The sequence below is a fragment of the Canis lupus genome, chromosome X, assembly GCF_048164855.1.
Source record: "Canis lupus baileyi chromosome X, mCanLup2.hap1, whole genome shotgun sequence".
In the NCBI taxonomy this organism is placed as follows: Eukaryota; Metazoa; Chordata; class Mammalia; order Carnivora; family Canidae; genus Canis; species Canis lupus.
In genome coordinates this window covers 103,738,589-103,750,701 of record NC_132876.1, presented here as the reverse complement: position 1 = coordinate 103,750,701, position 12,113 = coordinate 103,738,589, and the positions used below count along the sequence as shown (strand labels likewise).

Here is a 12,113-nt window from a genome sequence, read left to right as displayed (position 1 = left end):
CCATCCCAAGTGTTTGTCAATGGGCTGCAAGTTCTGAGATTTAATTTGATCTACATTTCCTTTTGCCTTTCTTCTCCACATCACAAATGATGTTGTCGGGGAAGAAGAGCTTCCTCTGCCCTGTGGTCCTTCTAGTTGGACTTAGAATCAAATTGACATGAGACAGATTAACAGGAGAAAATCAAATTTAGTTTTTTAACTATAGGGAATCCACACAGACATGAAATTCTAAAGACAGTGAGGCACCTGCAAGCTTACTTAAACTCAGGAGGGGAGGGGGGCCTGAGGACACAAAGGGGAAAAGGCCATTAGCAGGAAGGAAAGGAAAGGTGTGGAGAAATAAGACTGTTCTCTCATGCAGATGAGTTCCTTCAGTAAAGGGGGGTCTCTGTTAATAACTTTCTTCCTGGGGCTGATTGTCCTTTCCAGTGTAAATTTAGGCAGTTGGGTGGGAGGCAGAGCACCTTTCCTGCATCTGCTGGGATTTTATTACTGTTAACTCAAAATAATCTTTATGCCAAAGTGGCACATTTTGGGGTGTGTCTAATCCTGTACCCCTTCAGTGTTCTTCTTAGAAAATAAATATTTAGTTTTTAAATAATTACATCGATGTTAACCTAATCATGCAAGCTATATTTTCATCTTACTTAAATCTTACTGCAGGGGCACCTGGGTGGCTCAGTAGGTTAAGTATCTGTCTTTGGCTTAGGTCAAGATCCCAGGGTCATGGGATCAAGCCCCACATCGGGCTCCCTGCTCTGCGGGGAATCTGTTTAATCCCTCACTCTGCCCCTCTCATACTCGCTAGTGCTCTCTTTCTCTCTCAAATAAAATCTTTAAAAAACAATTTTAAAAAGTAGGAAAAAAAGCCCAATTAAAAAAAAAAAAAGGAAATCTTAATGCATTCCCCCAAACAAAAAGGTATTCTCTTACAGTTCCTTCTGTTCATTTCAGAAGTTTAACTTTTACATTTAGATCTCATATCCATCTAGAGTTGTTTGTGTATCCATTTGATTTTCAGCATTTCTGGATCTATATTGGTAGGCATTTTTGGACCTTTTTTTTTTTAAAGATTTTATTTATTTATTTATTTATTTATTTACTTATTTATGAGAGACAGAGAGAGGCAGAGACATAGGCAGAGGGAGAAGCAGGCTCAGGTCTCTATCCTGGGACCCGAGGATCATGCCTGGAGCCTAAGGCAGATGTCCAACCACGGAGCCACCCAGGTGTCCCCTGGACCTTTTAAATATTTCAATCATAGTGCTCTGTGTTTAGAAGTACTAGTAATTTGGAAATGTTGGGGTTCAGAGCAAACACTCAAGAACAAATTCTTGAGAGATCTTTAGTGCAATATGATAGTTTTACTAAAGCATGAGGACAGGACATGTGCGCAGAAAGAGCTGCACCAGGGTCAGGAGGAGTGGCCCATTATATACTTTCAAGTTGGGAGGAGGGCTAGGGAGAGTGAAAGACTCTAAGGAATTTGGAAGCAAGATTTCCAGGATCTTGAGACGGCTGGCTATTGTTGGGAAAGGGTAATTTATTACCGTCTAATAAAAGCTTAGTCATGAGAAGGGTCTCATGATGTATATCAGTGGGCCATATGCTTATGGGTAATTGTTCACATATGTCTTGGGGTTTATTTTTTTTATTTATTTATTTATTTTTTGTCTTGGGGTTTAGAGATAAAGGAAGTTTCTAAAGGAATTTTTACATGTTAAAGTAGACTTACAGGATCCAGGAGGTTGGGATAATGTTAAGCTAAGATTTCCTTTTGCACTTAGCAAGTATTAACCTTGAGGCGGTTGAGTTCCTAGTGGAAGGTCATTCTGCCTGTTTCAAGCACTAGTCAGTGGGTTGGAAGTTGTAAGGAAATTTTTTTTTTCACCTGTGTTCCCCACATCACTAGGAAAACATATTTACTTTTAGTTCAAATACTGTTGTATTTGGATTGTTTTGTCATTACTTAATTTTTTTTTCTGTATTGCTTTTCTCTTTTTCCTTTAATTGCACAGTTTTACAAAATTATTCACATGCCCTTTCTTAGTTTAGTTTCTCTGATTCATTACCATTGTTTCTGTAGCGTATTCTGAGTTGAACTTGGGGACTGCAGATGTAAGTTAGTTTGCTATGTAGTCCGGAAAAAGATGTACTTGCACCCTTTCAGGTCCCCCTTTAGACCAGAAGTGCTCCTTCCCTCTTCCCTCGTTGGCTATGAATGTTGGCTGTTGACAGTTTACAACTGAGTTTTCCTCCATCCCTGGGATTTGTCAGAGGCCAAAGGGAACTGTGTCTTTAAGATCGTGTCCCAATCTAGGTCAGCCTAAAGGCATAGTTTAAAAATTAATTTACAGGGATGTCTGAGTGGCTCAGCAGTTGAGTGCCTGCCTTTGGCCCAGGGCGTGATCCTGGAGACCCGGGATCGAGTCCCACATCGGGCTCCCAGTGTGGAGCCTGCTTCTCTCTCTGCCTCTCTCTGTCTCTTGTGAATAAATACATAAAATCTTTTTAAAAAATTAATTTACATATACTTTATATATTAAGGTTATTAAAACTTAATTTTCTCTATTTGTTGTGAACATTTACCAAGCAGGGGTCTTCTACTTGTAAGATATTTTGGGCAAATTTAAAATATTTAATATGTTGTAAAATATCTGATACATTCAAGAAAATATGTACCTGTATGTACCTGTGTGTTTGTAAGTTTTGATCATAATAATATAATGAATATTCATGAGCTTGAGACCCAAATCCAAAATGAGAACTTGTTGGGGAAATAGAACTAAAAAGCAAATCTTTTGCCATCCCAGAAAACCTCTCCAGCAGGGGAGAAGAGGGAAGAAAGCAGTTTTCATACTGAATAAGCATTAAACCAGAACGTGATGTGCGTCACAAGCCATCCACTAAAGAAATTGCCAAGACAGAAAAAAAATCTCACCCTTTTATATAACCAAGTAGATACAACCCACAACCCATTACATCCATGTTCTCAAGTGAAAGATTAACTAGTCCTTAGGTAAGAGGGCTTGAAGCAACATCTGTCACACATAGTTCATCCTAAATTCACTTGTAGCTGGGAGTGACCACATGTGTTAGCTAATTGGTTTTATCTAAAGGACAAAACCTTTATTTGTTCTTTGGATATCTTTATTATAGGTAGTTCTGGAGCAAGGTTCCTGCTGAAGTTAGGCTTCTGGTCTCTCACAGAAAATGGGAGATAAGGATACTATTTTCTTTGATGATTACATTTCAAGCATGACTTCCAGGTCTCAGAAGAAAGATATTCCTGAATTGTAAAGCTGTAAAGAAGCTTATTTAGATTTTTATAAGATTTATGTACATCTCAAAGAAATAGGGAAAGAATTTACAATGAAAACTTTCTTAAAGAAAGTGCTCTAAAAGGTGGCAGGGGAAATTAAATTTTTTAAAATTTATTGATTAGTGTGTACCCTTACAAACATATATAATGTGATACCTACCAGCAATATATAATTGCATTTTTCATATCCTTTCCAATAACTGATGTAGCCAGACTTCTTAATTTCTACAAACACTACAGGTAGCAAATGGTATTTTTTTTTTCTTTTAAGTGAACCCTATACCCAACGTGAGGCTCAAATTTACAACACCAAAATCAAGAGTCACATCCTCTACGGACTGAGCCAGCCAGGCATCCCTAGCAAATAGTATCTTGTGTTGTTATTAGATACTTCTTGTGGTGTCTAAATCAGGTGTCTCTCGATTGGATGGGTGCCCCAAATGTGGGGCAACAATTGAGTAGAAGCCAGTGGCCTGGGCAGTGAAAGAATTCACCTGAAGCAGAGTAGAGGAGATAGAATACACTGCAAGGGAGTGGCGGGCAGGACAGCAGAGGAGAGTCTGCTGCAGTGTGTGGGGGTTGTTTTTAAAGTGGGAAGATGAGGAGGTATGGTAACATATGTAATCTTCCCTTTTTTGGCAACTGTCTATGCTTGGTTGTCAGTAGTTCATTGGTTGGTTAGGATATTTAGACGTGGGTCACCTGATGGGCCTGTCTGTGTTCAGCCAGGTGGTCACTGAGGCCCTTTCTGCATTCCACGTGGCTCAAGGCTGTTTGCCTAAAAAGTGTTCTCTATGCTAATTTTTTTGTATTTCTTTAAAAAAGTTTTATTTTACTGGTAATATACTTATTGTATATTATGGAGATATTAGATTAAAATGCAGAAAAAGAAAAAAAAGCTCATTTATCATACAATGTGGGAAGCACTAGAGTTTTTCCTTGGCTATCGCTTCTACATTCTTAAAAGCCACTTGAGATTTTTTCAATCTCACCATCTGTTTTTCCCATTGCTGCATAACCAGTTAGTGTAAAGCATTTTCAGGCAGGGACAAAGTAATAGCTGAGCCTGGGGATTCCAGGGTGATGCCAAGATGTGGCATGCTCTGGAATTCTGCTCTATGGCCATGCACATGCCCCATGGGATGTACTTTGATTAGGGAATATGGGAAATGAGAGTACATTTGTTGACTTTTCATCCCTCTCCACCAAGATGGATTGACCTGAGATGTAATTAAACACCTCAGAAGATAATCCAATAGGACAGAAAAGTCAGTCACTCTTTGCTGTAACCAGGTCATCTATGCCCTCTCATCTCCTTCCTTCCCCCTTCCATTCTGATTGTCCTTCACTCCTGCTCCTTGGCATTGCATTCTCTTCTAGAGTAGTAGCTGGGGAATTCCCATTAAGATAGGATCTTAAGGGACGCCTGGGTGGCTCAGTGGTTGAGCATCTGCCTTAGGCTCAGGTTGTGATCCCAGGGTTCAGGGATCTGGTCCCCATTGGGCTTCCTGCACGGAGCTTGCTTCTCCCTCTGCCTATGTCTCTGCCTCTCTCTCTCTGTCTCTCATGAATAAATATATAAATAAAATATTTAAAAAAGGATATGATTTAATTTTCATTTTGCTGATCACATAGTATGTATTGGCCATAATTATGAAATGCTCATTCATGCGTTTCATTTGTTTTTATTGAGAGGAGGTGGAATGTTCTAAAGACTAATGGTTAGTGAGTTTAAGTGTTAAGGTTTTTCTTCTTTCTGTTCATGGCTTATATTTTCTTTTTACTTTAGTCGTTTATTTTCTTTGACAGAAATTCTTATTTTCGATTTGGTTAAATCGAGCAAACTTGTTCATCTAAGTAATTATTTCCTATTCCCAGGTCAGAAATGCATAATTCTGTAGTTTCTTCTAAACACTTTCAAGGTTGCTTTTTTTCCCCATATTTATATCTCAATACGTATTTTGCTAGATTTTTTCCCCTATGACTCTCATAGTAATTGTAAAAAATGTGTTCTTTAAATTATACTTTCATCGATTTCTGGATAATGTTGATCTTATAAGAAGCCAACTTGTTAAATTTTGTTATTTATGATATTCGTAGTACTTCTGGGTTTTCTCAGTTAACAATAAATCACCTCTGCTTGATGGCATTTTTTTTACATTCCAGTACACACACACACACACACACACACACACACACACACAGATTTCTTTTGCTACTGCACTGGCCAGGATCACCAGTACAATGATTGGAATCAGTATTTAACTGGATTTCTTACTTGTTTTTGAATTTTAAGAAGATGTTTCTATTATTTTTTATTATAAGGGATGTTTGCTTGTTTTGGTTGATTCTATTTGTTGTGTTCAGGAAGTTCACTTAAATTCCTTGTTTACTGAGTTTCTATAATCAAAGGGTATTGAATTTTGTCTCATTTTTCTACATCATGAGGTTGAATTACTCCTTTTCTCCTTTCACCTACTATTGTCAAGTATAGTCTTTACATACATTCTAATGTTAAGCTACCATTGTGATCTTGCAACACGCTCATTTTGGTTATTATGTATTATAATTAATTTATTCTTTATACATCCCTGTGTTTGCTACTTTGAAGGAAATCTTTTTTCTATTTATGACTTATAGATTATTGAAATTAAACTGGGACTCTATTGATTATTTAAGCTTTTTTGTAAGCACATTTTCTTGATTAGTTTGCATTTCTAGGTGTGAAAGTATCGTTGGCAAGTGATTTAATGATTTACTGTTTCTTTCTAGCATCATATAATGTTTTTACTTTGTATCTTATGTCTACTAGAACCTAAACCAGTTTTCCATAGTGACCTGGAAGTGTTGCATTTGTTTTTACTATTTTTGATATGATTTCTAAAATAATATACTTGAATATATTTCTCTAATTATCCATGTCAAAGTTGAATGATTTCTTTGGGATTGGGTCTATGTAAAACAAACATTGCAACATTCTTTTACATCCATTTCTTGTTCTACCCACTTTTTGCTATATATTATATAATGAGTGATTTGAAACTATATTGTTAACATCATCAAAATTAGTTCTGAAATTTGCATTGCATCTGGCTATTATATTTGCTTAACAACTTGATGTGAGGGCAGCCTGGGTGGCTCAGCGGTTCAGTGTCTGCCTTCGGCTCAGGGTGTGATCCCAGAGTTCCAGGATTGAGTCCCACATTGGGCTCCCCACAGGGAGCCTGCTTCTCTGTCTGCCTGTTTCTCTGCCTATCTCTCTGTGTCTCTCATGAATAAATAAATAAAATCTTAAAAATAAAACCAAACAACTTGACATGATAACATAGGATGAACAGAGCATTATATAGGCGAAAGGAAATAGCAATGGGCTTAAGTGAATCCCACAACCAAAGTGCAAGAAAAAGCTGGGTACCTATAACACGACTTCTACTGAAGTAGAGCTGCTGACAAGAGAGATGATATCTTCTACATAAAACTGATAGTCGTGTTAAGGTAATTCAGTTGTAGCATTCCAAAACAACATTTCTGGAACTAAAAAAGAATAACACTGTAGTTTTCTTAATTTTAAGATTCAGTAGATAAGAGAATAGCCACCTTTGAGAAACTAACTATTGGTCTGAAAAATTAAGGGAAAAAAACATAATATAAAATATAATATACATGATTTCCAGAAAAATTAAAAGTACTTGAGGAACAATATTAAAAACCATTTTGTTGGTATGAAAAAAGATGCTTGCAGATTCAAAGGGCTCACTAACTTTTATGGAAAATGACATGTATTTAAAAGATTTTATTATTCATGAGAGACGCAGAGAGAGAGGCAGAGACATAGGCAGAGGGAGAAGCAGGTTCCCTGTGGGGAGCCTGATACAGGACTAGATCCCAGCAACCCAGGACCATTACCTGAGCCAAAGGCAGATGCTCAACCCCTGAGCTACCCAGGTGCCCCCCAAAATAACATGTATTTAGATATAATTCCTAAATATTGAATAAAATAAAATTCACAATGGGACATCTAGGTGGCTCAGTGGTTGAGTGTCTGCCTTTGGCTCAGGGCATGATCCCAGGGTTCTGGGATCGAGTCCCACATCAGGAGCCTACTTCTCCTTCTGCCTATTCTCTGTGTCTCTCATGAATAAATAAATAAAATTTAATAAAAATAAAATTTACGAGTTGTTAGAGAGACAAGTTACTTAAAAGGAAAAAGTATTAGACTATCATTAAGATTTCTTTTACGCAATCTGGAAACTTCAGACAGGGAAAAATAGTATGCACAGAATGTGGAGGAAAAAAATGATCATAACACAGAAAAATTTACACCTAGCTGTGATGTAATTCACTTCTCAGGGTGAGCGATGGACATTTGTGGTTATACAAAAAATCATGGAATATATTACCCGTCCACCTTATCTCAGGAAACTACTAGAAAGATTTTTCTAACCAAGCAACAAATAAATCAGAACGGAGCCTTCAAAACAGGGAGTGAGAAATAGGAGAGGAAGTAGTTATGAATAAAAAAACATATCACCTAGCCATATTTGTATCTAATTGGATTGTAAGGTCAGGAATGAAGATTTGAAATATAAATATTAAGTAATGAGACCTAGTAGTAATGATTCCTGGAAAAGAGAGAAATGCTGCAAGGAAGAGACTAATCATAGTCAGGTATCAAAAGTCCTAAACTATCTCATGAAAACCTAGGAGTGAGTAGAATAGCAAAGGAATCAAGTCATACCATTCTAAGTAGGTTGTAAGAATATGGAGTGGTAAAGAAAGTACAAATGTTCAAATGTAGGGAGTAAAGTCAAGAAGCATAGTCAGCATTTTCTTTTGATAAATATGTATTTTTAAATAAGTTTTATTTAAATAATCTCTGTACCCCATGCGGGGCTCAAACTCACAACCTCAAGATCAAGAGTCACGTGCTCTACCAACAAGCAGCTAGGCATCCCTTCTTTTTGTATATTTTAAGATAATATGTGTTTGATTCTGAGTACAGAAGGGAGAAAACTAATATTAGTCGAAGGATGAAAAGAGCCAGTATAATGTCCAATTAACAACGGGAAAAATGGAATTTATAGTAATGTAGCCAATCCAACAAAAGATAGGAAAAGAATAAAGGAAAAAAAGAAAAGAATGTATTAACGTAAAGTGAGATGGAAGGAATAAAGCCCAGAACATAAATTGTTAAACTCCAGGTATGGGGGATAAACCCCCCAGTTAAAAGAGAAAGTTGACTTTGGACTAAGAAGAAAGTACTTAGGTGTATGTCATTCTGGACTTAATTTCCTCTTCTATGTATGTATCTGCCTCTAAAATATAAATTTTTAAAATCATTTTATATCTTTTTATTCTTAATTTTCATATTTCTGCAGCACATTCTTGAAGGATAAATTGTCTAGAATAACTTTTTTTTTTTTTTTTTTTAGAATAACTTTATATCATTTGTTAACTTAGTCATCTGGCTATTTTTAGTATATTTATATATATATATATTTTTTTTACTTTCTTTTTTTTTAATTTATTTTTTATTGGTGTTCAATTTACCAACATACAGAATAACCCCAGTGCCCGTCACCCATTCACTCCCACCCCCGCCCTCCTCCCCTTCTACCACCCCTAGTTAAGAAGAATTGAGATATTTACTATTTAGATTTTTAAAGGAATTCAGTATTTCTATCAATTTACCTAATTTTTTAAAGATTTTATGCATGAGAGACATAGAGGCAGAGATAACAAGCAGAGGGAGAAGCAGGCTCCATGCAGGGAGCCTGATGTGGGACTCGATCCCAGGTCTCCAGGATCACGCCCTGGGCTGAAGGTGGAACTAAACCGCCAAACCACCCAGGCTGCCCCCTAAATTTTTTTAATCTTTCAAAAGAAATAAATATTTTATATCTTTCAATAGTTTTTTAATATGTGTTATACTTTTCTTGATAAATTTATTTTTTGAGGTATTATATTATGGATTCCTATTTATTTGTTTTTAAATTGCATTTCTTCTTTTTTATTATGGTAAAATATGTAAAACATAAAACTTATGATTTTACCCATTTTTAAGTGTACAACATGGTCTTAAGTACTATTTATTTATTTATTTATTTATTTTTTTAAAAAAGATTTTATTTATTTATTTATGAGAGACACAGAGAGAGAGGCAGAGACACAGGCAGAGGGAGAAGCAGGCTCCATGCAGGAAACCTGATGTGGGACTCGATCCCAGGTCTCCAGGATCACGCCCTGGGATGAAGGCTCAGCTAAACCGCTGAGCCACCCAGGCTGCCCAGGATTACTATTTAAAAGTTAATCTTTCCAGTTACGTTTTGGAATGATCTTTTTGTTCTATAGATCAAAAATATTGATTCTGTATTAATGACCAACAACCGTATTTCATTTGCTAACAAAAAGTTAGCATTTTCATTTGATCATCATAAATATTCTAAGTACATAATAGAAATACACAATATCTTTTTTCCACTATTTAGGTTGTTGGGAAAGGGAGCATGCTGTCTTTCCACTCCCTACTCAGCTTCACGAGGATGAGACTTGTGTCTGATACAGTTCCTTACCAAGAGATAGAGTACACACAGCCTGTGCTCAGCTTATCACCTTGTATGGGAATATTTTTCCTTGTTTCAGACTTGATGAGTACTCTTTTGTCTCTGCTGAAAGTGTGTGCGTCATATGGCACCTGACCAACCCCACTCTTATATATTGAGAGAAGGGGACAGGGTTCCTTCCACTGTGGCACCAGAGGTCTGTGCATAGGTGAAATACCCTGCATCCAGCCACTTGAAGAGATCTGCCGGCCATGGGGTCTGACACCTACCACTGAAGCTGATCTTACTCTCTTCTCTGTGTAAGTGTTGACAGCCAGTACTGGACCTCAGTGTTCTTCTTGGCAACTCTGATGCCTAGGTGCAGTGGGCAGAAGTATTTAGAGTACCCCCCTGGGATTGCATAGTGTTCTGCACCTTTGGGATTGCTAACTGGTACATGGTACCATGGCCAACATAGAGCTCTCCTGCATTTTTAGACTGGCTGCATTTGCAGTGGTGATGATAGTAAGCGTTGGCCTTTCCACCTAGGAGCAATTGAAAAACATCCAAAATTTCAACCAAGGTTATTGCCTTTGTTTCATTTGTCCTCATTTCTTTTATAGATATTCCAGTTATTTATAGATCATTGCTTTGGACTCTGTTGTGCCCAAGATTACGTATCCGAGAAACCACCAAGGAGCTGACACTGATGCAAACACATGAGGGTTTATTTACAGACTCAAGCTTGGGTCCAAGTGTACCCGACACAGCGGAGCAGGACTTGGACCCCGAGGTGGGTTCCAGCTTAGTTTTATGGGCTGGTCTAGCGGACCTCCAGAAGGGGTGGAGGAATTTCTCAAGTTCTGTTTACATTCTGATATGGGGCTCTCAAGGGCATTGAGCTCTGTTCTCATTCTGATATGGGACTTTCTGCCACTGGCTTGGCCTCTGTTCTCATTCTAATATGGGGCTTTCTAGGGCATTAAGCTGTAAGCTGTTTTTTTTTGTTTTTTTTTTTCCTGTAACTGAAGTAATGTAAAGTTCAGCTCTTATTCACGGGGGCCTGGGATGGCTATACTTGTGCTAACGCTGAACTTAAAGTGGAATGGCCTTAATTTTCTTGGCCTCCACAGACTCCAGTCTTCACATCAATCATCTTTTTTTTTTTTTGCATCTTTGATTTTTTTTCTGACTTACTTTTTGGGGCAACATCTCTGCCTCATCAATCCTAATTTGCACTTTCTAATATGAGTTTTAATTTTGTTTTTTCCCTTTTTGGTTTTCTCATCAGCTTTCCTTATTTTTATTATTTCAGTTTTCTCTTAGAGTATCATCTCAATTTACTGTCTTTTTTTTTTTAAGATTTTATTTATTTATTCATGAGAGACACCGAGAGAGAGAGAGAAAGAGAGAGAGAGAGAGAGAGAGGCAGAGGGAGAAGCAGGCTCCATGCAGGGATCCCAATGTGGAACTCGATCCTGGAACTCCAGGATACACCCTTGGTTGAAGGCAGGCACTCAACTGCTGAGCCACCCAGGCATCCCTAAAACTCGATTCTTGATAAATGTATCATTTATTTTTTTCTCATGCTTTCAGTATAAGATGTGAGGGAGGAATAATTTTTCTCTACTGTTCTAGGTTCTTGGCTGAGATGCCTCCTATAATAAAAGATAGATTAACTGGAGAAAGAGAAATAGATGTTCAATAACATGTATACCTCCTATATACATGAGAGAGCCCAGGAAAACTGAGTAAGTCCCTGAAATGGCCCAAGGATCACCTTAAATAACATCTCTAGCTAAAGACATGTATGTATCTAGCTAGCTAAAGATATGTATGAGGGAGGGGGTGGTCAGTTACCAGAGGTTACCAGGAAAAGCATAGTAAACAAGGGTAAGGTTGTAATGCAGATTTAAAATCCTTGCCTTTTAGATAGAGAATGGGGAAGTGGCAGAGGAGTAGGAGGACCCTAGGCTTGCCTTGTCCCATAAATACAACTAGATAAGTATCAAATCATGCTAAATACCCCAGAAATCAATCTAAATCCTTGCCTTCTCCATTGATGAGAGTTTCTGGAGATTTATACTTCTCTTCCTATTACAGAGAAAGAGATAGCCTTATAAATGATTTCCTTTATAAATGTAAATTCCGGGATGCCTGGGTGGCTCAGTGGTTGGGCATCTGCCTTTACTCAGGTCCTGATCCTGGAGTCCTGGGATCAAGTCCCACATTGGGCTCCTCGTGGGGAG

At 37.6% G+C, this 12,113-nt stretch overlaps 1 protein-coding gene across 6 annotated transcripts in view; it reads left to right on the top strand.

The window, feature by feature from the left end:
• LOC140628624 (melanoma-associated antigen B18-like) overlaps nt 1-12,113 on the top strand; it is a 273,856-nt gene that overhangs the window by 127,906 nt on the left and 133,837 nt on the right. For 2 of the 6 annotated variants that reach the window (XM_072817979.1, XM_072817980.1), the window contains exons 1-2: nt 10,032-10,184; nt 10,488-10,657. The exons of 2 other annotated variants lie outside the window; for them this stretch is intronic. The gene's annotated coding sequence lies outside the window, so the exon portion shown is untranslated. Of the gene's footprint in view, nt 1-10,027; nt 10,185-10,487; nt 10,658-12,113 lie in introns of those variants that run through there. 2 more of the 6 variants (XM_072817981.1, XM_072817982.1) reach the window with 1 other exon arrangement.